We start from the raw sequence: 22678 nt of genomic DNA, 5'->3' as shown, positions 1-22678 counted from the left end.
GTTGTTTATTTCTAGATATTCAGGCTTGGAACTCGAGTATACTGTAACAAAAAGAATAGCTAATCAATATAGGCATTGATATCTATATTTCAATGAGAATACAAGGAGCATTTATCCCTTCCCTTTTTGCGATCCTATTCTGCAAAATTGAGTAAAACTATGTTAGATCAATGTTCAACAGAGAATTCAAGTTTTGGAACTTCACCCAGCTGAAGCATGTCAAATCACTAAATTAAGTATAGTCATAAACATCTAAACAAAATCATTAAGTCTGATTGATTAAGATTAAATAGAACTTGGTCCTTGCTTTTAGCAAACCAAGCCTAACTCCACTTCTAATCTAGGGCAACTGTTATGTTACAATATACACAGGGAGGGGGGTGGTAGATTTGTAGGGAAAACTGAGCACCATAAATAGTGTCACCCAACTTATATGCATTGAAGCTTGAGTTCAGAGAAAAAAAACAGATTTTTTGCTGAAGATAATCTTCCAAACTAAGGGTATCCCAATCATTTTACCAAGAGAGAATACATGCTGAAAGTGTTGTTTGTGGAAGTGGCAAAAACAGGTGTGGAAGGCAACATGGCTGATGGTGTGTTAACACTGTAGGTGACTTCATCAGCATGATGGTGAAAATAGATAATGCTTAATACAAATGCTACAGATGCCTGGAATACATGGATGCGAAGGTCCAAGGGCTTTGGGCATTGCATAGTGAATGAGGTGTAGTGAAAGTATTGCTGCAAGGTATGCAACAGGAAAATGTTGACGTGTAGGTGATATATTCCAGTGGAGCCGTACTGAATCAACATAGGGGCTGTGAAGAAGGTGGAAGTCACGACCCATAGTGGGTTGTGGCTGGTCATGAAGCAAATGAGTGTGGGACAAACAGGAGTGTTGCTAGGCACGACACTACAGTAGTGGTAAGTGGTTTTTGGGCCATGCAATGATTGTTGTGCAAGTTGCAGGATTTATCAATGGTATCATGGTTGTATGTGGTAAGTGTAAAATGGCAAGAGGTGAATAGTGCCTCTTGCAGGAACAGGGGTGCATAAACGTGAATGCCATGAGGGATATCAACAAGTGGGTGTGTTGTAGCCGTGCTAATGGATTGATGGGAAGTTGAATAAGGCATTGGTAAATGGAAACATTGTGAGCTACAACAGCTATTAGGCTATTGTGCTCAGGTGTGCACGTAAATACTATTGATGGTGAGGCTGTGATGGGCTCAATTATACAGGATGTAAATGTTTAATGTAAAGGGGATGAGTGCGAAGGCAACCCAAAACAGGAAAGCATGAATAGGAACTCAAAATATAATGGGAAATTGAAATAATCAAAGGCTTGCAAAAAGAACAAAAATGTTGTCAAAGGAAATGGAGGTGAATGGGAAATGAAATTTAGGTAGTGAATGTGAAACTGAACTTAACTGGAGAAATGTGATGTAGGAAATTGGTTATGAAATTACAATGAAACAAGATGCCAAAAATAAGATTATTTCATGGTTTAAACAGGACCTCCCCGATTGAGGTAGCCTCACAAATATGATTAACATGAACATCAACTAGTGTAAATCAAGATGTTCTGCTGCATCTGATATATGCGACATGCATTTTAGATAATCTAAGCAAGAAACAATGTTGTATGATATTAACTATACAACAAACGAAAAGGGGTGAATCAGATTATACAAAGAAAGCTACGAGCTCACGTAATGTAATGGAAAACAATGGTAGCAGAGAAATTGAAGTAAAAATGCATAAAAATCAGCTAATAGAACTAACTGATAGGAAGAAATGACTGTACATTTTCACAGTGAGCAGGGGATTGCTACTGGAATATGAGTGAGCATATATTCAGTAGGAAGAAAACATGAACTAACCAGTTTCTCCAAGCAGCTAGACGATGAAACCCCATGACATGACCCAATTGAGTCCCCTTGTCAATATGCCAGCAATTTGATCTTGCAATGGATGGCTTTTTCTGATTGTTGGGATGGAGTAGATGGCTAAGCATTGTGGTACATCATTGATGCCAGTGATTTATCGCCATCAGGGCAATCAATTAAAATAGTAATGTAACAGGACCCACGACTATTTGAAAAAAAGAAAAAAAAAACTTGAGAGGTAGACAAACATTGTATTGCAGCCAATGACAACACAGTAACAAGCCATTCGCAGGGAATTTTTAACCGAGATATAGCTCAGACGATTTTTGTACTCAAAATACATAGATATCAGAGAGAAACATAGCCAAAAGAGATAGCAAATACACAGGGCAAGCAAGATCAGTATGACAAAATGGACTGTAAAGAGATATTAAATCTAAACGACATGAATTGAGATGTATACTTGCCTAAACTAAGGAAACTCAGTGAAATAAATTATAAAACTATAAGTAAATGTTGGGATCTCTCATCCCATTGATATTGTGTATCTGTAAATCAGTTTTTGTTAATGAGCAAGCCGATGTTACAGAGACGCTTCAGTGAAAATAATTAAAATCAAGGGAAGAAAACAAAGAAAAACCGGGAAAGTGCAGTGAAGGAAAAGAAAAATGAAGAATTAAGAGAACTACGATAAGGAAATGTAAAAGAAATAAGAAAATCAGGGAATTAAAATGAAGGGAAGAAGAAGGGAAACAAAAATCAAACGGGAGGAGGTGAAGGTGAATAGGTGACTTACCTCCGTTCTGCAGAGTTTTAGAAGGGGGAGGGGAGATCTTCCTGTAGCAACTCCAAAAAGGATGTATTAATTTGGAGTTCTTTGGTTGTGCAGGAACTGTGAAGGAGAGAGGAGAGACTTCTCGTTATGGTGTTGCAGACTCAATCAAGTCTTTTTGCTCTCCTATTGCAGCAGGAAGGGTCGGTTTCCTTCAGACATGGGGAGGTGAAGGCGGATCTGCTGTCAGGCTCCCTTCAAAACTGAAATGAAGAAGAAAGGGGATTTGAGAAGAGAAGAACGATGGAGAGGTGAAAATGGGTGAAGGTGAAGGAGGAAGAGGGGTTTGTTAAATAGGAAAGGGGGAGATCGAGAATCATCCATCCAGAGGGAAATGTTGTTGGAGATCGACGGGAGAGGTAGAAGAAGGTGTGATGGTTGCGCGATGGGTGGTTCGGAGGGCGATGGAGGAAGCTTCGTGAAGGAAGGCCGAGAGTGTGCGAAAGAGAGAGGGTATCGAGAGAGACATCGTCTCTCTTGAAAAACACGATTTATGGTTTTCTTTTCTTCTTCTTTTTTTCCTTTTTTCAAACACACCCTTCAATTTTATCGAATTTTCCAAAAACGAGGTTCTTTCAAAGGGATGATTTTTCAAAAGGGTGGTTTTTAAGAGCTTTATTTTTTTGTATTTTCTTTTTTATTTTCCTATTTTTTGTTCTTTTCTTGAAATTTTCTATATTTTTTATATTTTTGAAAATAAAAACTCTAGAACTAGGGAAAATGAGAGATTAAACTATTTTTGGAATTTTTTGAGAAATATTTACAAAAGAGGGGTTTTCTGAGAATTTTAACGTTGCTCCTTGAAAAATCCTTCAGAAAATGGGTTGGGAATAAAAAATGAGTTTGGATTCCAGCGAATCCGAGAAATGAATGGAAATTTTATCAAAAATTGACCTGATTATTCAAAGATGGATCGAGGGGCAAAAGGAAAATTTTTAAAATTTTTGGAAAATTTGGAGTGTTCACAGTGGGCGAGCAATGATTTTTGAAACCGTTCAGCAAAGGCTGCACAAAACCGAGCAGTGATGCCCGATGCCCAACTAAACATAGGTGTGTCTAGGACTTTTGGGAGCCACCAAAAGAAAATGGTAACTCATCAATATATATATATATATATATATTGTCAAATTTGTAAGTATTTTTACATACTTATTAATCAATTTTTTTTATCATGTAACATTGCAGGAAGCAGAAAAAAGAGGCATTGTGCCTTACAAGGATGTGTTTGTTGAAATACATAAACGTAAGAGCACATGAGATTTTGTATCAGAGAAGGTGAGAGCGACATCGGTATGTATTTATTGTATTAATAAATGTTGAGAAACTCTATTTTGATGTCACATAATATGATACACTGTCGTATTTGATTTTATATAATATGATAATATGTCTTCTTGAAAAATATTATATTATGACTGGATATGTTTTGCCATATATCTAACGAGTATTTGATGCAAGGATATCTCACTCAAAAGGATGGAGACCTCCTGTTCAAGTACAACTATGGTGCAATCATACTCCTTGAAGAAAAAGCTTGATGAGCCATGCATTTCTTAAGATCATCTAAAGAGATCAGCTACCTCAAGATGAAGATTTTTTTCTTCTTTAGAGTCATATGTAACAGAACCTTCAGAAGCATGCATATTGCATATTACATACTCATTCATAAAAGCTATTTCACAAAAGTATACGATAGTTTCAAAAAACACCTTTTTTGAATACCAATAATTGTACCTTCTTACAAACCTTTATGGAAAAGGTATTTTGACATGATATATTTCATGATTTCAAAAAACAATAATTGTACCTTCTATCATGTATAAGACAACTTAAAAAGAAATGATTTCAAATGTGTAGGAAAAAGACAAAACATGGAAATCGGCTACACAAAGAAAAACAAATATAATATGTGGTGAAAAGACTTTAGTTACCTTTTTTCAAACCCATAGAATGTCGACTTACTTGAAGTCATTATTCTCTTTGTATAGCATTAAATACCTCCTGTAAGAAATCTTTGTTAATATCCATCTCAAGAATGTCGACTTGCTTAAAGTCTTCACTCTCTCTGTAGACTTTGAAAAATACAACATAAAGAAAACTCTTGATATGACTATGTATAAATAAAGATCTCAAAGCATTTATTGTACTTACACTCATTTAAGTAAAGAAGTACTTATGTACCACAAATCATTAATTAGAATAAAGACAAAACTACATGATAGCCTACAATCCAACGTTCAATGTACTATTGTAAGAAATAGACTTTTTACATAAAATATATAATACCTAAAATATTACAACAACTATTGTACCCCATATTTTACTTTTATGGAAAGAAGACTTTTTAGAAAACCCATAAATTTGGTTTTTGAAATGACATGACATTTCACATCTCAAAAAGACTACGATTTCAAAAAGGTAACGACTACTTTTTAAAAGCTATATAAACACACTCAAGTAAACTATTCCAACAAGGAATGTACATGTGAGCTTACAACGAGAAAAATTCTTATTCATTTTTGAAAGAGAGCCTAGAAAAAGAAAGAGAAAAGAAAAAGAAAAGAAAGAAAAAAAGTCAAGAATAGCTCTTTGGCAAAGAGTATCTTCTGAGTGAAAAGAACAAAACATTCTGAGAATCCTTCATTCGTGCATTCATATCATTCTGAAGGTTGTATAGGAAGTATTGTAACTTTCTGTTATTCACTATTTTCCTTCTTTGTTGAAAGAAGTAGACCTCTGAGAAAGAGGGTGTTTCCCTTCTCTGTTGAGAGAAGTAGACCTCTGTGAAAGAGGGTGTTTTCCCTTCTCTATTGAGAGAAGTAGACCTCTGAGAAAGAGGGTGTTGTACTATTTATCCGGTGACTCGGATGTTATAGTGGAAAGCTCAAGTGGTTTGCTTGGGGACTGGATGTAGGTCAGGGTTTTGACCGAACCAGTATAAATTCTGTGTTTATGTATTGTGCCTTTATTGCATCATATTTTTAGTTTATTGATCTGTTTAGAATTTCACTATTCACCCCCCCCTCTAATGGAATTTCAATAAATATTGTAATATACAAGTTACTTTGAATTATGTTATCATAAATATTATAATTCTTAATTATTAATTAATATTCCAATTATTACTTTGTAGGTGTCATACGAGTAGCAAATGGTACAACAATATGGCGATGACTCCACTCAGCATCCGCCTTTTGATCATGCAGTATGGGTGACTGCTACAGGTGAACCCAAAAAGGGTCGTATATTCGGGTTTGGGAGTAACATGAACACCACACCAATCGTTGCCTCCTGCAGCCATGGCTCACAGAGTTCTCCCGCCAGCATCAACTCCCAACGTCCGATTGACCCTGCTATGTCTTGGGATGGTGTTTGTCAGTGTCTTGAGGACAAAATGCAATACTTTTTAAATGAAGCAATTCCCAACATTGTCTGTAATGAGTTATGCAACTTTTTTCAAGACGGAGGAACTTTGTCTGCATTCAACATAAGCTCATGTGCCCGTCAAGTATGCATGATTGAATTACTATAAATTTTTCCTTATAATTCTGTTAATGCCCTTCAGTTTATTACTAGTCTATGTGTCATTCAACCATTTACTTTGTTGCATTAGATTAGGTGGATTGCATATAATTTATTTCATTAAATTTTGTTTATAAATACTAACATTTTGGTTCTCTTTTGTAGGATGCTGGAGATGATCAATGTAGAGGAGCTGATGGAGGCATAGAGTGAGGCGCAGATCGAGAAAATGAAGAGGATGATGCCCAAAATCTTGGCGAGGATTAGATTTGTTTATTTAATTTGTTTGACAAACTTGTAACTAATTATAACTTTGCAAGGACTGTATTTGGTTGTTAAAGTTTGTTTAGCTTAGAATTTGTGTTTAATTTGTATGTATTTTTTATGTGTACTGTTTTTTTTTATAAGCATGATATATGAATTGTACGAGAAATTTTTCTCGAGTTTCAAAATATTGCAAAAAAAAAATTTAATTTTTTATTAAAAATTAGCTACGGACTAGAGACGGATATTATCCATCGCTACTACGTCACCAATTTGAAGCAGTCGTCGGTTTGCAATGGAATTTAAGCCGTCGCTAATGTCCGTCGCCAAATTGGCAATGGACATTAGCGACGAATTAAATTCCGTTGCATATCTGAATCAATCTCTATTTAGCGATGCATTCACGACGTACAAGATCCATCGCTAAGCCGTCGCCACTTAGCGACGGTTTGGCGACATATAAATACTGTCACACTTTAGCGACTAGGGTTATGCGTCTGATGCAATCCGTCACTATTTCGTCGCAAAATACGTTGCTAACTTATTTAGCAACGAAATAGCGATGGATTGCATCCATCGCCAATACGCATTTTCCTTGTAGTGTATCTCCACGCTGCATCCACAATTATAAAGTGCAAACTTCTTAGCATCATTGGACAAACCCTCTATCTATCTTATATAAATTGAAACTCGTAATATATTGTTGTTCATCGTTCAAAATAAACAAAAATGATATTGACCCCTACTTATTTCATTAAGTGGAAATATTGAAATAATAATGGTGCAAATCACGCTAAAATTTCGTATGATAAAATGGATAATCACGACAAACACTTTATAAGTGTGTGCCCCTTTTTATTTGGGGGATAGGTGGGAAGCAGAGTGTTCTGCCCCCTCTCTCTCTTAAAAGGGCCAAGCACTTTATAAGTGTTTGTCCAGAACACTTTGGTGACGAACTCTGCGTCTACTTTCTATATTCTACACTAATTGAATGGCTAACTACTTACCTGTAAAAGAGTCAAATCCCAAATTAGTACTCTTTGATCCTTCTGTTATTAGGCCTGGCAATGGGACAACCCAGCCGGTCAACTCGTCAATTTGCCTGGATGACAAGCCGTATTGGGCTGTGTACATCAAGTGCATACCACCAGCCTATTTCGAGTCTGAGTCAAATTCAGAATCCGATTAGGGCAGATGTGATTAAGTCAGACTCAGTAATGCCTATATCTGACCTGGTTCCCACACATTTACATCCCTTAGCGAGGGTCATAGTTGTAGTGAGAGGGATGTACCATGATCCATTTTGTTCTATCTTTGTTTTGGAGGAGGCTGCAAGGATCCTTGTTAAGGAGTAAGCTGTGAGGAGGTGTCAGACTAAGCAGTCTTTGAGATGGCAACTGGGTTGTTGATGGAACCCTAAGCAGAGTGGTTGAGTTTGAGCATGCAGGCATTGTGGTAATGGAAGGGTAGAAGGGGCGGAAAGCTTCATATCTGAACTTGGTTATGGCTTCCATCTTTTATCACCAAGTTGGGTTGCTTTGTGTCTAATTGCATCAATTTATAGCCTTATTCACAACCTTCTCTTCCAAGCAGCCTCCTTCTCTACATGCACGATTTTGCTGTTTCCAATTTCTGCTGACTAAACAAGCATCTAAGTAGTACATGGATCTCAATGAGATTTTCTGCATGTCTTTTCCAAGTAATTAACTCGCTCATAATTATGTTCCTTGTTGTCTTGCAACTTGCAGCTGGGGGTGTCGACCCATCGGGTTTGGTTGGCATGCATAACTATACGGGTTAGGTTAGGGTAAACCCGAACAGTCGACGCCCCTAATCAATGCTTTACTTTGACACAAAAAAAGCGAAACTGGGACATCACGTCGGAAGTCAAGTTTGGCGTGACTGTTATAAACGATATTCCTTTAAAACAATGTCTAATACTTGAACATTTTACCTATTGAAACCATAGGGTTTTCTCATGATGTTTTTTTAAATTTTTTATTGTGTCCATATAGGGACGTTTGACCCGCTGGACAAACGCTGCCTTAACATCGGGCACGCGCTAGGGGTTGCCACTAGGGAAGGGAAACGGCTCGGTTCTTGTTGGGCTCATAAACAGCTTGTTCGAAGTCCTAAAATAGGCTCAACAAGCTGAATACAAACAATAGGTTCTTGGCTCGCCTCGACTGGTACAAGTTTGTTAGGTATTACTGTAATATGTTTTTTACATGTATTTTTTTATAATCTTATTTCTTTCAGCTCTAAACCATTGTATTTTTTCTATAAACAAGTCAGATCAAACGCGGTATGTTTAACTCGGGCTCATTATGAGGTTGAAGTCGGCTAGGGTCGCCACAAGAATGTGCTCAAGCTTGGCTCGTTCAGCTCGTTTACCAGCCCTTGGTGCGACTGGCATGTCCCTTTAAAACCAAAGGCAGGGGACAAAGTTGTCCACACAATACTTTGCCTCTGCATTTCAAACGCAGTACACACCCATAGTTCTCAATTAAGACATTTTTAATGTGAGGCAAAAAATGGATAAAAGGTCGGGTCTTGGAGATTCCAACATTTTTTTCTTAATAAGAAGATAATTTCTAAATCGGACTGGCTCAATGTGAATATCAGTGGGCTATACGAGGAACATTGGTTCCTTGGATTTACCATACGAACAGACAGTGGTAGCTTCAAACACGAAGGTTGTTTCTCAAAGGAAGGAGAGCTGGGAGAGAGAGAATGGAGCGAACAACCACACATTCTCACATTAATAAATCAAGGTGCTAAAGTCATACTAGAGACGGGGCAGCCGGCTGACCCTAGGGATTAAAATATTTAAATTTTTAGAAGGAAGAAGCTCTTTGACAAATATCGTGAGATTTATAAAAAAACTCGTGATAATATCACGAGAAGTTGCCTAAAAGCTTAAAAAGGCAATTTCTCGCAAGATTTTCAAACCGTGATAGATATTTATCATGACCCCCCCCCCCCACCCCCCATATTTTTATTTTTAAATGTGTTATATATATTTTTGAATTTTTTTAAAATCTCTTGAGTTTTTGACTACCCATATTTTGTCGTTTTTAACTTTTGTCAATATGAGAAGAAGCCATGACCTTGACATTCCTCTAGGTATATGCAACTTTTTCAATAGAGTATTTTAAAAAGATATTTTCAATAAAAATGTTTGTGCAAACCATGCATCAAATAATAAAAACTGGCTTGCATGAGTGATGGAGTCCGGGTCAAACTCAGAGAACGGGAAAAATACTTTGCATTCAACAAATAACTAAACTACTCTTTATTGCCTTGAAAATAAAAATAATTAACTAAATAAGACTGTGCCCCCTGCAGAGGGCTTAAACAAATAAAAATAAATGGTTTTATTATAGACCTAAATTAAATAATAAAATAATAAAAATCCTAATATGAAATAAATAAAAAATGGTTTTCTTTGTTTGAGCTTCTTATCCCTTCGTTGTCCATTAGTGGTTATGATCTCTTTTTTTTTTCTTCACCAATCTTTTTTCTATTTCTATTTCCTGAAGGGGCTTCTTGAGGGCCTCCTTGAGGACCTGAAGGGCCTTTTGATCGGACCTTAGAGTACTCTTTGGGGGTACTTTCGAGGGCTCACTCCACGTCTAAACGCTTTTCCGCAAGAATCAAAAGACAAAACACAAAAATGAAAAAGAAAACTACACAAAAATCGAAGGTTAGTATGAGCAAAAAATACAAAAGCATGAATTAAACTAACATGAAATAACAAGCCACTATAAGACAAAATAGTAAAATTAACTATCTAACTAACAAGAATTAAGTTATGACAACTAACTACTAAAAGACAAATTCACAAAACAAACAAACTAACCCCAAAGAAATAGTTTCTGAAACAAACTAAGATCAAATGAAAGAAACACCCTAAACTAATTAATTACCAAAAGAAAACGTGACTACTATCTAAGCATGAAATAAACTAACTAATTGGATCAATGCTAACTAACTCTTAAAGAATGACAAGTATCAAAGTAATTAAATTGTAAAGTAACTAATCAAGAAAACAAGAACATGAAACAATCTAAGTAAACTAAATTACCAATATAGGTAATTCAAGAAGTAGCCTAATGCTATAAATAAAAAATACAGCTACTAAAAAAAAAATGTGAGCTAAACTATTCAATGACTTAGCTATACTAAACATCAAATATCCTAACTCAATTAACAAAACGTTACACCTAAAGCAAAACTCAATATTCACCACCTAATGATGCTGCTATAATCTAAAATAAACAAACTTTATTCTAATGTCATAAACTACTGCAGAAATTTAAATTTAAATTAACTATAAGAAAGAACAGATGAATTGTGTAAAAACGCTACACTGTACGACTAAGAAAACCAAACGCTATTGTGGCAAGATATTAGACTAACACACCAAAAAATAATATTTCATAAACTAAAATTGAAATACTGAACCAAAGAAAAATTCAGATCACGGTTTTGATGTCATTCACTCTAGTGCGTGATTCACGTCAAAAAGAGTGAACCGCTTGTTCATGCTATTCTAACAAAAAAACTAATTACAATTTTTTCTTCTTTTTTATTTTTCTAATAGTTAATCTAACTAACTAAAAACTAATCTAATATTTCATAAAAGCTTACTGGCAGATATTGAATAGTAGACAAAACAATGAAACTACGATCTATTTGATGCCATAAAAAAGAGATTTCAGAAAAACTATGCAAGAAACGCTAAATCGACTAGAAAAGAAATTTTTTATTTAAGTAATCTATGAAACACCATGTATTAAAATTATAATGCAGAATAACTCTAACCTAGATCTAACCTAAACTGAATTAAAAATCAAGAAAAGATAAGAAGACACTATATGCAAAAGATAAGAAGCTTCGTTCAATTTTCCCATGGCCTCTTCAGGTAAGTATTGTTCACCTTGACCTTTTATGCTAACATTGAGTTATAGGCCCACTCACTACGCTTTTGTTGCACGTGTTACAGTTACAGGTGTGTCCGCATCCATGCAATGCTTGCCAAAAAATACATCAACATTTTCTCTTCTCCCTCAACAGACTCCCATTTTGGTTGTTGGGATGTGGGCGACAAAGGGGGAGGTGTTGACTGGTGACCCACCACCCGCGGGTCGGCAACAGTCGATGTCCAGGCCCTGTGTAGGTTGGTGGTGGTCACCACTAGTGAGCAAGGTCATCAAAAACTAAGTCTCTCCTGGGTAACCGCATCCCTCCTACCGCCATTACTCAGGTTCTGCAGATGCCTAGAGGTTAGGTCAGGCCCTGCCGGACGACAGCTGCCCACCTGAGGTCTGTCATCGTCCATAGCTGCCTGAGGCCAACTTTCCTTGGCAGCCATAGGCGGTTACTAGTTGTTCATCGTTGATGGATGAGTGAGGATGATGGCGGCTGGCTGTTGAAGTTGGCACTTAGGTCGTTCGCCAGTGGTAATTGTTGGGCAGCAGGTCAAGACTGTAGCTATAAAAGCCAAAGTCGTTCCTCAACTAGGCCATTCAGTTGGCTACCCTCGCCAATGAACAACTGATGCTGATAGTGTCTGGCTGCCGGAGGCCGGCTGACAGTGGCGGCCACTAGCAGCGATGGATGAAGGAGGAGGGGGGCCAAAACACTTAAAAAAATGCATTTCAAGGAGGTGAGGGGTCGAGTTTCACTATAGCATTGTAGTTGTCGCCAATAAAGATGTCGCCCATATAACATACTTCTTTACTGGCACAAACATATTTTGTGCTAGTAAATATGCTGCATTATTGGTGCACATAAAAGTGCACCAGTAAAAAGGTAATTTCTTATAGTGTTGGCTCATAGGTGAAAAATTCACCAATTGGATATAAAAAATACTTTCCTATGTGGTTTTTTAATTGAACCTATAGTAATGGAACAATAGCTTGGATTTCAAGATTTTCAAAGACCTAATTATGATTATAATTAAAAAAGGGCTTTATAAGGACCTAAGCAGTTGTCTCGAACATAGTTTGATAGGTTCAACATTTTCTTATTGGACATGGGATTCTATTGCAGTGATGCAGATTTTTCTTTTTAAATTTTCCAAAATACTCAATTTTGTATACACTTGCTTCTCTATGTTGATGACATTATAATTACAAAAAGTAATTACATATTTGTCATTGAGGACATTTTCAAATTAAATTGTGAATTCACTATGAAGGGCTAATGAGATATTCACCACTTTCTTTAAGTGTCAATAAAAGTTTACCATTTTTGTTTAAGTTTCAAAGATGAGTAACATTTTTTTCTCATCAATGGCTGCAAAAATCACATGGATTAACTTAATTCTTCAAGATCTTGGCATCGATATTCCCAAGCTCCATCCATCTTTTGTGACAATTTATCAGTCGTTCAAATGACAATGAATCTTGTTTTTCATTTGAGATCGATTATCACTTTGTTCACGAGAATGTGGCTAAGCAACAACTAGTTACATGGTTCATCCTCTCACAGTTACAAGTAGAAGATGTGTTTACCGAGCCATTAACTAAACTCATCTTTCACTCTTTCAAGAAAGCATTTTAGACTCTTTAAAAAAAAACTAAATCCATGTTTTAGAATTCAAGGCCCAAACTTAGCTTATGACAATCTCCAATGTTGGGTTTGTGGGGGAGTATTAGTGATAATAGTTTGGAGTCAAAACTGATCCAAATACCAATTAATGATGATGCAGAGCATTCAACTCATCAATCCATTGCAAATGAGTTGGATCCAAATCCAACTCATCGGACTTGATCCGAGATGCATTACCATGTAGATCCAATGACATGCAGGGGTCTGCATTTCAATTACTGAAATTGTATTTTATTTTTTATTCAATTTTGGCAAGTAGAAATCATATTAAACATTTCTCTTATTTTATTTTTATTTTTGGTTTTTTTAGGTGCCAAATTCTACGAATCTGAATAGTTCAAGTGCTCTTTAGGATCTTTTTGTGGTACTAGAGGGTATATGGGGATTAAGGGTAGTTTTTATTTTTTATTGCATTTAATTTTAATGCCTTTTTGCTTGTGGGTCCGGATCCTAACATTGTTTGGATCTTGCCCTAGATCCAAACCTCGTTGGACTCATATGGGTGATGCCACTTAGTGTGGACATCCATAGTCCCCAATTTGAATTCTCATTTGACTTTGAAGTCAATTGAGTTATTGAAAGGGCTTTAAATTTCTAGTTCTGAAAATGACTTATTCAATGCCTTGGAAAGAGTCTGCCTTGAGAAGTCTTGACCCGCTTTATGAAGCTCTATTTTGGGTGTTTAATAACCCAAGGAGGGGGTCGACCAAGAGGAGATTGATTTGAAATTTGGAAGAAAAAAAAATCGTGAATGAGAGCTTGGCTATCATTTGGTTTTGAAAGAAATCCTTTGAGAAAGGTTAGAGAAAATCGTGTGAGGGTGTTGATTCAAGAAGAATAATTCTTGTGCTTGTATGGACGAATCTTGTGTTGGTGTTGTTCTACATTTGAGAAAGTTGTTAAAGTATTTTAAGATCTTGTTACTGCAAACAAGATAACATTTTTTCTGAACTTGTTACCTTTATCTTGTGTTCTTTGTATAATTGTTATCATCGACTGTTAGATTCCTTGTTAAAGACTGTGAGTCTATTTATAAAGTGTTAATGAAATTGTTTATGTGATTTTGGTTGTCCAGAAACTCATTTTGTTGATGTATGTTTAGGTTTTACTGAAACTCATTTTCTGCTAAGGAAAGTCGTTTCTGTATTCAGGATTGTTAGACACTGTCCTGGTATATTGATTGTATCTCTTTGGATTCTGGTCCAAATCAAGTGATATTTGATTTGTTGGAAAGCTAAAATCCTCCCCTTCAAGTTTGTTGTTTATTGTTTTTCTTGAAGCATCAATGTTAGGCCTCTAAAATCTCTGATAAGTTTCAATCAATCGAACAAGACTAGAGTTATGTCCTGTGCATCACATCACTACTACTGTTTCGTGTTTTCATCATATATTTTTGTTTACTAAACAAAAATTCGCAAATTATAACTTGTTGGAAAGCTGACACCTAGAGCTTTAACTTTCATGTTTATAATTTTTCCTTCGATTTGGACATTAGTTAAAATAACCACCAATCTCTGTTAATAAAAAAAAAATTAGATCTGGACTCTTTGCTATATTCCTAATAGCATCTCGTATTTGCCGTTTATGTTTGTCATCTCTGCTTTGTTTATTGAATTAAAGCATGATCTAAAAAAATAATATTCAGATTAAGAATCCTCATGTTTTGGGTGAGGGACCAAAATCTCTCCATCGGCAGAGGGACCAAAATCTCTCTTCAAGTAGTCGGACCGGTCACCTACCTGTTCTGGGTGTCTTGTCTATCCGCCCCATAGAATTTGTCATAACTCTGCTTACACAAATCCGAATTTGACATTTTTAGATCTGTTTGAATGGTGTGCGCGTCGCATAATGTTTTCGTGTTGGCCACCTTAGTCAAAACAGAGCATTCAGGCTTCGAATCACAGATTGTTTGAGTCTTGTTCGGATTCACCTGCTTAACTTAGCTTCTGCGCATGGAGATTCATTTGGATCTCGGATCGTGAATTGACTCCTGTGCCGAGTCAGCCATCAAACAAAAGATAAAATGATATTGATATTTTAGAAGGCTTGAAGGATAAGTATGAAGTATCAAAGGGTAAGTCTGCAACTCTCCAATCTTAGCAAATTAGACTACAAAGGAAGAAAACTCAATGAGGAGAAAAAAAGCCACCACTTGTATTGTAACCGAAGGATCTCACCATGATATGTGAGAAAAAACATATTCAATTGTAAAGAGCCAAGGATGATAAAATAATAAAAGCATTATCCCTCCTATTGAATGACGTAAATACAATGTGTTTATTTAAATTTTCTTCTTCTCCCTTTCGTTTAGACCTTTCATGAAAAATGGATACAGATTTAAAAAAAAAATCCTATTAGCTCAGCCTTCACATGAGAATGCTTTCATAGGAGGGGAGGTATGAAAGGATTGGAACAAGAAAACTGGCAGGACCCAATGTTTCATTTATTATAGGAAAGAAAGGAAAAAGAGATGGCAGCTCAGCAATTTTCCATAAAAATTACATGAAACAAACAAACCCTGCTTACTTTGAACTATGCTAGGAATTGTAAGGAATGGAAATGAGTACACAAGAATTAATTTATTGATGATTGATAATAGTATGACAATTTAATGACAGAGTTACAATAGCAATAAAAGCTTTCACCATTTCTTCTATCTATTTGAACTAGGATGACTACATAAAGACACCAACATTTTATGGCAGCCTTCTTGAGGTAGCAAACACTAACCTTTTTCTCCCTTCTTTGTAGGGAATTTTGCTTTTGTGAAAGTTGTACTGATGACCTCTAGCGGAAACATGTATCTATGCGTGGCAATGTGTACAAAAGTAGCATCAAATGGACTGCAACTTCAATTTTACTTCCGATGGAATACGTGCAGGATGGTTGTTTCTGTCAATCCAAGCAATTATTGAACTTCCTTCCAAGACTAGCTGAGAATTTAACAAGCAAAAAGTCAGCAGTTTTTTCTTTTTTCTTTCATTGAATTGACATGATTTCTTCTTACTGTCAATTGTGATAGTCACCTCTTGATTTGGAAGCTTGAAAATGAAGAAATCAAAAAACAGACGTGTGGTAGAAACTTTTGAAATTTTCAGTCTCAGGACAAACCTATCTCCACGCTGCATCCACAATTACAAAGTGCAAACTTCTTAGCATCATGGAAGAAACCCTCTATCTATCTATCTTATATAAATTGAAACTTGTAATATATTGTTCATCATACAAAATAAAAAAAAATGATATTGACCCCTACTTATTTCATTGAATGGAAATACTGAAATAGTAGTGGTCCAAATCACGCTAAAATTTTGTATGATAAAATGGATAATCACCAAAGATGCTACAGTAATTGTGGTGTGATCCAGAAGAACACTTTATAAGTGTGTGCCCCTTTTCATTAGGGGGATAGGCAGGAAGCAGAGTGTTGTGCCCCCCTCTCTCTTAAAGGAGCCAAGCACTTTATAAGTGTTCTTCCAGAACACTGGACCACGCCCCGGGGGCAGCTGCTACCTAGCACCAGTCGATAGGGCTGAACACCTTGTTAATTGTTTGAAGACGAACTCTGTGTCTACTTTACAATAATTGAATGTCCAACTACTTACCTGTAAAGGAGTGATAAACTTGAGAGACAGCTTGTGTGTTGCAGCTGCATGGCCTTCAGACTTCAATCCATCGATATCGATACCAACTCTGACAAACAAATCTGTATAACCTAAAACACATAGGGAATGTAGGAAACCTTTAACTAATGTATGCATTCAACCATCAAAGAAAAACAAAAAATACAGAGAAATCAATCTTGAAACACATGTTTCACAATTGGCAGGCAATCAACCGAGAAGAACTAATTCCGCAACTCTTATTTCCATCAGCAATATGAAATAATTAGAGCTGGTAAAAAATGATAAACAGTATGTTAAAGAAGAATATTGCCAGTGGTGAACTTGAAAATCAAAATCATGATGCTTGTGTGTAGACACATGTAAACCTATGAATGCCGTTTCAATAAAATCAAATCATGATGATTGGGTTATATTCTTCTTTTGATTCTCATTTTTCTGAAGCCAAATACAGGGTTACATTTTGGTGAATCCATCAGTACTATAGCTCAAAAATGGTTAAAACTAAACTAGAAACAAAAACAAAACCATTGCAGTCTCACCATGTTCGAGGTAATGGGAATATATGGCATTATTAACAACTCCGTATTGGTCCAATTCATAATCACGAACTTGAAGTTCAACATCATGACAGCCCTGCACACTGAAGAAGTCAAATCCCAAATTAGTACTCTTTGATACTCCTGTTATTAGGCCTGGCAATGGGACATCCCAGCCGGTCAACTCGTCAATTTGCCTGGATGACAAGCCGTATGGGGCCTGTGTACATCAAGTGCATACCACCATCCTATTCCGAGTCTGAGTCAAATTCAGAATCCGATTAGGGCAGATGCGATTAAGTCAGACTCAGTAATGCCTAGATCCGACCTGGTTCCCACGCATTTACATCCCTTAGCGAGGGTCATAATTGTAGTGAGAGGGATGTACCATGATCCATTTTGTTCATCTTTGTTTTGGAGGAGGCTGCAAGGATCCTTGTTAAGGAGTAAGCTGTGAGGAGGTGTCAGACTAAGCATTCTTTGAGATGGCAACTTGGTTGTTGATGGAACCCTAAGCAGAGTGGTTGGATTTGAACCTGCAGGCATTGTGGTAATGGAAGGGTTGAAGGGGCGGAAAGCTCCATAGCTGAACTTGGTAATAGCTTCCATCTTCTATCACCAAGTTGGGTTCCTTTGTCTCTAATTGCATCAATTTATAGCGTTATTCACAGCCTTTCCTTCCAGGCAGCCTCCTTCTCTGGATGTACAATTTTGCCATTTTCAAAAAATTTTGTTGACCGAACAAGCATCTAACTAGCACGTGGATTTTGTGTGTTAAATGCAAATCCAAGTTTGGATCTCAATGAGATTTTCTGCGTACTCATAATTATAATTATGATCCTTACAACTTGGGTGTCAACCGGTCGGGTTTGGTTCGGACCCACGTGAAACCAAACTTTGAACCAGATTTTTGGGTTTGGTATTGAATGTGGACCTTAGTCTAATTGGGTCTACTATAATATTAATCATACCTAAACCCGATAAGAACTACATGAAGCAGACCCAAACCATACCCGGTAAAATCATATTTTTTTATCATTTTTACATTAAAAATTTGCAGGTCGTAATCAAACTCGGGTTGGGCTCGAGTCTCGTATGAAATTTCATAAACTATACCCGAGCAGGTCTTAATCTGGTCTTCTTATTTATCACAATACCCAGACCCTATAAGGTTTGGTTCAGGTTTTTTCTGGGTAAACCCGACCCGTTGACACCCATACTTGCAAGGTTGATGAGATGTAACAGCTCGGGTTTCGCCTCACCACAGCTAGCCAATACAAAAAAGAAGATTTAAAAAGTCGCCCCTCTTGGTACCTTGCAAAATGGGGGTCATCAATAGGGGTGTTAACAGGTCGGATTTGGTTCGAACACGGGTAGAACCAGACCTGGCCTCGATTTTTGGGTATGGTATTTGGGTTGGGAGGTGAGAATAATTGGACCCTCCATAAGAGAAATGATACTGGATAAGAACCAGACCAATAATATTTTTATCATTTTTATATTGACAAATTATGGGTCTGAATCGAAACTTGGGTCTGGACCCATAATTGAATGGGTCGGGTTAGGGTAAACCCGAACAGTTGACGCCCCTAGTCAATGCTTGGATGGCTGCTTTACTTTGACACCAAAAGATTGAAAGACGTTGGAAAGCCAACAGGTTCGTATTCCACTGGTTTTTTATCTTTAGCTTAAAGAATCCTCAATCGTGTGAGAGAACCTGGTCTACCCAGATGAAAACCTAACCAGTAGACCAATAAAACCACCAGAAATTCCAGCTTACTTGCCATTTGCATGTGCACAATCACAAACCTGGTTCTCGGGAAAATGTTGACGAGAGAAAAAATATTTTGAGATTTTACAAAAATGCTCTTTCATCGGAAGATTACCGTCCCTAGCATGAAGTTTTTCTAAAGCTGCCATCACCAAATCTTTTTTTTCTTAATAAGAGGATAATTTCTCTCTGCTTTGCCCAACTTTTAAAAAGAAATTATCTCAAGTTACTTGATGAGGCGGCTTAACTAAAATAAAAAATAACCTTATGTTTTAAATATTAAACACTCTTGGTCTCGTTAGTTTACCACCAATGAGTGCATGACCACCATTCCAAAAAGAAAACACAAACAGACAAACAAAAGTTAGGTGCTCCGCGTGGTTGGTAGGAGCTATGAGTGGGTCTCATTGTGGTTTGGTGGGAACCTTTCTGATAAAAGCTTTCATTCTTGGTATTCCAAAACAAACCTGAATTTAGTGCAGATGGTAGGGAGAAATTGTTGCTTCATATTTTGCTTTGGAGGTTTACAAGGAGGGCTGGCAAAAAACAAAAAACCAACCTGACCCATCAACCCACTCAATTTAACACAACCTAAGTTGGTATAAATGGTTAGTACAAGTTTAAAAGTTGGGTCATATTCATATCATATTATATCATGCAAATTTTGAAGATACTTGAGAAAAAAAACAGAGAGACACCTAGGGGAGTTGTAGTGGGGTGAGGCCTTAGCCGCTAGACAGGCAGTCAAGATTTTATTTTCACGAGTGTTAAAAGAAAAAGTCTGCAAGCCACGAGAAGAAGGAGGCCTGGGAATCCGTAACATGAGTCCAACTTATCCAACCCAAATATCTAAACTTTGTATCAAATTTGGTCCCAAACCCCAAATGCCTCCACCTCCCGTGTCACCTTTTGCCTCTCTCGAACACTAGCACACACCATTCAGAGGTTTTGGCCGGTGAAGAGGCATTGGCATTGGACCTGCGTTCGGTCAATCAGTGTCTGAAGCACCGAAAACTGTCAGCAGGACGTATCCCCTCGAACCTCAGGGAGTTTCTCCCACAGCAGCGTGCCATTGACCGGTGGGTCCTTCACCAACATCCCTCCTCTTTCCCCATCACCAAAAGCATGCACCATTCAGAGGTTTTGGTCGGTGAAGAGGCATCGGCATTGGACCTCCGTCCGGTCAATCGGTGTCTATAGCACCAGAAACTGTCAGCAGGACATATCTCCTCGAACCTCAGGGAGGCTCTCCCATAGTAGCGGGCCCTTGAACGGTGGGTCCCTCACCAACAGCCCTCCTCTTTCCCCATTCGAGATGGACGATCTTAAGATTTGCTCTCGGCCTTACCTCTCCTCGACCCTTTCCCTGAGCCTCTGAAGCACGAAGCCTCGACTCAACCCTTTACCCGGAGGCCTAGTTCGATCCATTCGCCGAACCCTCATTGGAACCACCCGATGCCTCACCCCTCCTCGACCTTTTCCCTGAGCCCCTGTAGCACGGAGCCTCTGCTCAACCTTTTCGCTGGAGGCCCTACTCGGCCCTGTTGTCGTCGCCTCACTTCCCACAACTCTCCCCCCTCTTCTCCCTTTTCAGGCAGTCAGCACACCAGACCGGTGCTTCTCCCCCCCTTTAGTTGAACGGCTGTTGCTACAGCCTACATTGCAGTCTGGCACCTCTGCTCCACCTCTCCTGTAAGTTTTCTCTTGCGCGTCAGCGGCAACTTTGCTTCACCTCTTCGACCGGCGAAAGCACTCAAATAGTAGCACCGCTGCATCGGTGTGTAAAAGGAGCAGATTGACCCAGTCGGCGACGTTTCGGCGAGAGCAACAACCAACGATGCTAAGGTACCTCTTCCTCTCTCTCTCTCTCTCTATGGTGTGTGTCCATGGAATGCATCAACTCTGGCGGGGATTTAACGGAAGATTGCTATAGAATAAGGGTTATCGCGTGCTAAGGAGAGTGTACTGCCTCGACCACAACCCCAATGACTCGTTGCTGCACTGCAAGGGTAACTCTCTCTCTCTCTCTCATGATAATGATGATGATAGTTATGAGAGGCAAGTCGCGGGGCTCCGATCAATTTTGGAGTCTCTCATGTAGTCAATCGATTTCTCACAACAAACAGGCTCTCTTGGAGTTGGCGGAGGGGATTAATGCTTGGGCCTTCGCGATGTCGCTCTGGAAGTGGGGGGCTCCGGTTAGGGTCCCGTTCAGGCTGTCTTAGGGATTCTTCGCTTCATTATCTGGGTTTCTGGTCCGCGGCTTGTGTCGACGAGCGCTTGTATTAAGGGATGTCTCGTGGTTTGTCAAGTCTCTTCAAAGGGAAGTGTTGGAAGACAACGAGATTCAGGGGTCGCTCAATGCTCCTTTTTTCAGGTCGTCCTCTAACATGGATGTATTAGAGGGGTGGAATCTGGTTAGGCCGGCGTGGCAACCCTCTTTTTGCAACCTTAGGCGACGGGCAGATATGGGCCAGGCAAAGCCGGGGGACTGGTGGTGTACTATCTGTTTCAATCTCAACTTCTGTTCAAGAGTTTTTTGTCACAGGTGTGGCTAAGATCATTCAAGAATTCGTTGTATTGTTTGCCTCTCCAGCGAGTATCATATGCCATAACCTTCACCATAGGCCAGGCACCGGGTCCCTACTCCTCGTCGATCTGTTGTATCTTTTTGTGATGTGGCGCAAGTGTGTACCTTAGAGAAAGGTACATCGTAGTTTTCGGCGGTTAAGATAGGATCGCTCTGGGTACTGTTGAAGGTATCTAGAGCCGTATATTCGTTCAGTGAGGCTAGACGTTTGCCAGAGTTCTACCGCTCGTCTACTAGAGCATCCATCGAAAACATCCTTCTAAGCCAGCAAGTTGTCACATTCGTCCTGACGAGTTAATGAGTATGACTGTTCTTGAGATGGAGTGTGGGGCCACTTGCATTGAGAATTCTTCAGGCTCTACACGTTTATCTAGTTTTCCTCTTCGACTATTGGGCCGCCAGCACGATCTTGCTTCTGGGAGTTGTGTTGCATTTATCGCCCATGATGGATCTTGGGCCCGTTCATTTTTTGATGATCGTGGGATATTTTGTTCTGCCATTTCTATACTTCATGTTCTGACGATATTCCTACCGTGCAAAGGCGTCTTGGTGTGCATGGGGTCCGCCCAAACAATTTTTTGGGTTTTAACGACATGGCCTCGTGGTCACCTTGCATGCCACAACCTACCAAATTTTTGTGTTCGACGGACTGCCTGCTCGATCAAGATGGGGGATGTCCTATGGAGGTTCTCAGAGCATCTGTTCAGGGGGCCTCGGGGGTCTCCCGCTTGCAACCCGTGCATCCACAACCTTGCCTCACAAGGGGTCGATGACATATTTGACATATAGGGTATGTCCTTTTTCGAGGCTACGCGAGCACTAGGAGTGCAGATTTCACCCGGACAACTTTCTTCGATCCAGCAATAGATTATTTCTCGAGCACGATCGGCGGCTAGGGTCACAAATAGTTTTCGTAGAGCTAAATCATTGGCCCGTTTGCGAGCCCAACTTCAAGAAGATGGCTACAACTCAGTTCGATGCTCAGCCCGACAAAGGCGTACTAGGGTGTTGCCTGATTATTTATCATGAA

The 22678-nt window shown here is 38.5% G+C and overlaps 2 long non-coding RNA genes across 2 annotated transcripts in view; one reads left to right on the top strand and one right to left on the bottom strand.

Annotated features, from left to right (window-relative positions):
• LOC149815636 (uncharacterized) overlaps positions 1-22678 on the top strand; it is a 196659-nt gene that overhangs the window by 18495 nt on the left and 155486 nt on the right. The window lies entirely within an intron of this gene.
• Positions 15677-16827, bottom strand: LOC149815637 (uncharacterized). Its single transcript, XR_016428137.1, has 3 exons — positions 16731-16827; positions 16152-16247; positions 15677-16058 (listed from the first exon to the last, which is right to left on the bottom strand). It is a non-coding gene; the product is annotated as an uncharacterized LOC149815637 (long non-coding RNA).

This window comes from Nuphar pumila, chromosome 15 (genome assembly GCF_984573655.1).
Source record: "Nuphar pumila chromosome 15, dmNupPumi1.hap1.1, whole genome shotgun sequence".
In the NCBI taxonomy this organism is placed as follows: Eukaryota; Viridiplantae; Streptophyta; class Magnoliopsida; order Nymphaeales; family Nymphaeaceae; genus Nuphar; species Nuphar pumila.
Note: the sequence above shows the minus strand (reverse complement) of the source record. Positions and strands in the feature narration are given on the sequence as shown.